At 28.6% G+C, this 3,597-nt stretch overlaps 1 long non-coding RNA gene across 1 annotated transcript; it reads right to left on the bottom strand.

The window, feature by feature from the left end:
- Positions 1-2,021: 2,021 nt before the first annotated feature.
- LOC134257176 (uncharacterized) lies at positions 2,022-3,085 on the bottom strand. The gene is made up of 3 exons (XR_009989865.1): positions 2,755-3,085; positions 2,439-2,512; positions 2,022-2,258 (listed from the first exon to the last, which is right to left on the bottom strand). It is a non-coding gene; the product is annotated as an uncharacterized LOC134257176 (long non-coding RNA).
- Between the last annotated feature and the right edge of the window lie 512 nt (positions 3,086-3,597).

Raw genomic sequence — 3,597 nt, 5'->3', positions numbered from 1 at the left:
ATTTTGTAATGAAATGAAGGGGAAACGCATTAAAGGAATGTATACATCATATTCCTTTGAATTTTTCAGGTCTGATTTGAAATAAATACAGCTTTTATCATGTATAATTTTGTGTTTTATGTCGATTCATAGCAATTTTATCAAAGTTGTGACATTACTTTTGTATCAACCCTCGTATCTATCTATCTACATTGTATCTAAGTATGGCGATGGACCTTGCATGTTTACCAGTGATTCGATTAACTTTCCTTCGATGCATGCATGGCTTTAATATGAAGAAGATGAGTAAAAGTCGCCATATTTTTTTCTTTTTTTAAGTTTTAATTTTACACTGCGCATTGATCATTTGCTTGCAAAACCAAACAAATGTAAGAATGTTCACCTGTGTTCGGGAGTTGCTAACACAAAATCAAATACGAGCGTGGATGAAATGTAATAATATCACATTTATATATTTTTATGAAAAGCTTAAGCTCTAAAATTTATTTTCATCGATAAATTCCTGCTAAAATATATATATTCTCCAAAAGTTCTTATTTTACAGTATTGATTCGTTATCTCTATTTTTACCAGTAGATGTCCTAGAATATTTCTTTTAAAAGAAATACCAAGGTATATATTTTTCTTCTATTATGTTTGAGCATTATCATACCGATCTTTCTTGCAACTCGTAGATCTACAAAATAAAACAATGAGGTCTGTAAGTCAGGGTTAAAAGAAATCGAATTCAAAATAAAAAAATTCCTTTTCTCCAAGTTACTCATTATAAAAGAATGATGATTCCTTTGTTGCACAAACCCCTGCATCATTTAGTTTAGTACATCTGTTGCATTTTTCTTTGTCTTATTATTTAGTTTATGTTGGACAACAACAAGAAATTGGTTTATCAAAACATGTATTCTGCAACCGGAATGCTTAAACGCGTTTGAAAAACTTTTTTGCTAAGTTGTCCCATTTCTCTATTTCATGACATCTCATGTACCACAAATTACTTATGTGCCATTTAGTATCAATAATACAATTCGTTGTTTAATAATTGACACTGTGGCATATTGTATTTCTTGTTTCCATGGTACGATTCAAACGCCCATAATGGCATTCGACTGATATGTGATATTTACCATGAAGCACCAAATCCCTTTGGATAATCTTCATATTATCTGAAAAAAATCATTATGTTCTTAAAGAGTTTATAAGATTGATTATTGTTCACTGTTTTTATTTTTCTTTCAAAACTTGCAATATGCTATACAAGACGTAAATGCTCACTTACCCGATAGATCATTCACAGTTGTATGAAGTTCTCTGAAATCTCCAAGTAAGTCTATATATTTCTTCTCTTGTTCTGGGTCCATAGAGCAGGTTTTTATTGTGTTGACGGCATCCTGGTACACCGTCGATGTTCCTAGGTGTCGCTCCCCAGCTAACACAAAAACATTTTAAAAATGTTTTTAAAACATTTTCAAAATGTTGCGAAAACATTTCAAAAAATGTTTTAATCACGTGATTTTGTATGGTTTTTTAAACGTTTTTAAAACATTTTAGTGAAATATTTCAGCAAAATGTTGTCAGAACATTTTCTTAAAATGTTGCAAAAACATTTTCAATAATATTTTAATCACGTGAATTTGTATGGTTTTTTAAACGTTTTTAAAACATTTTATGAAATATTTCAGCAAATGTTTCTGGAACATTTTCTTAAAATGTTACGAAAACATTTTGAACAATGTTTTAATCACGTGATTTTGTATGGTTTTTTAAATGTTTTTAAAACATTTTACAAAATATTTCAACAAATGTTATCATAACATTGTTATAAAATGTAACAAAAACATTTTCAATATTTTTTTTTCACGTTTAATTTTTTTGGTTTTTAAAACGTTTTCAAAACATTTACGTCGAGGTTACAAAAGTATTTTTACTGAAATTTTACTTTTCTCATTAAATAATTATATTTTTATATTTTAAAAGAAATAAACACAAATCATATTTAATTTTTGAACCTTTAATACAAACCCATATTCAATATGTTAATCACATTTAAATTCCATTTTCGGTACAAGTTTTAATTCATTTTCTTTTAAGTCACCGGGTTTTTAAAGGGTGAAAACGGCGTCTAATCCATTCACTGAATTTTAAAAGAAATCCTATGTTCACAGTATAGGTCGAACAGAGCGGCGGATCTATAAGACTTAGTTAGAATCACATACACTGAAAAGGCTGATAAGGAATCCGCCCCTCGGAACGAATAGCACAACCTGTAAAGATGAGGAAAATTGTGTTTGTATCAGCGTTCTACATCTAATGTATCTTAAGATGATCAATGAAAATATACAAAAAATATTTTAAATAATTTTTTTAAGTTCTTTCCTCATTTGCATTGAAAAAAAGCAGAAAAATAATTACTATATTATTGAAGAGTAATAGTATTTACGTACACCTTTGCCTTCACCAAAGGCGGGTCTTCTGAATGGGGGAATTTGAAAATACGGATGATGCAATCAACACCATGCTGTAAAGAAATTTCAACATGTTTGATGATTTTAAAACATTCCACAAAGACAACGAATACTTGAATCAAGGATATAATTGTGTTGCCTTAATTAAGAATGAAATATTCAAATCAAATACATGTGTATAACCTTAACGCTTTGTCATTGCTTAATGCTACATACATTTGTACAAAGTTATTGATCATGCACTGGTAGTATAAAAGTCATTTTTAAATGATCTTGATAAAGGAATAATTCTTACCATTCAAAGTTAATAAATCCCGAGGTTATTATTGTGGTTTTATGGTGCAAAGTCTTCTCATTCAAATCGGCACGGAGTAAGCGCGCACATCTTGTTTACCAGAATTCAAAATTTGGCCTAGATAAGCTGCAAACCACTATACTCTGTAAAGCGCTGCCCAGCAGGAAAATTGCATAATAGGTTATCATGACACTGAAACTGACCAGTGTGCCAATCCCTATCTAATGCCTCAGAGTAAAATCCTGGGAGTGGATCACAGATTTGATGAAGAACATTTTTAAAAAAAATATTAAGAGTTTTATCAAATGCTTATGATTTTTTACATTTATTTATATTTTAAATTTTGTGTTTGCCTATCCTTTCATTTATTGATTTTTTGATTTGTTTTAATTAAAGGACTTTATATATGTCTGTTTAATCTGAATAAGCCAAAACTAGAAATCATTATAAAATACCGGAAAAAATCATTCAATTAAAAAATTACTACAATTCCTCATTTCAACACTATTCTTTCTATATATTCTTTTATTTCTTCATAAACTAAATTTTAAAAAAATCGCAATCATACATTATTTGAATGTTTTAAGAACATTTTGAAAATAACATTAAAAAATGTTGCAGCAATGAAAAATGAAGTTAATAAATGAATTTAAATTGTACCGCAATCACATAAATGTTTCAGAAACATTTTGAAAATTTTTCCCAAAAATGTTACAAAAACTATAAATCATGTTTCAATTATGTATTGAAAATAATTATTTTAGTTAATGTTTAAATAAACATTTTCACTGCCTAGGCCGAAAAGTATCCGGAATTTAATGTTTATAACTAACAGCGATATGA

This window comes from Saccostrea cucullata, unplaced genomic scaffold, assembly GCF_032062105.1.
Source record: "Saccostrea cucullata isolate Sc308-1 unplaced genomic scaffold, CSIRO_AGI_Scuc_v1 ctg1751, whole genome shotgun sequence".
In the NCBI taxonomy this organism is placed as follows: domain Eukaryota; kingdom Metazoa; phylum Mollusca; class Bivalvia; order Ostreida; family Ostreidae; genus Saccostrea; species Saccostrea cuccullata.
Note: the sequence above shows the minus strand (reverse complement) of the source record. Positions and strands in the feature narration are given on the sequence as shown.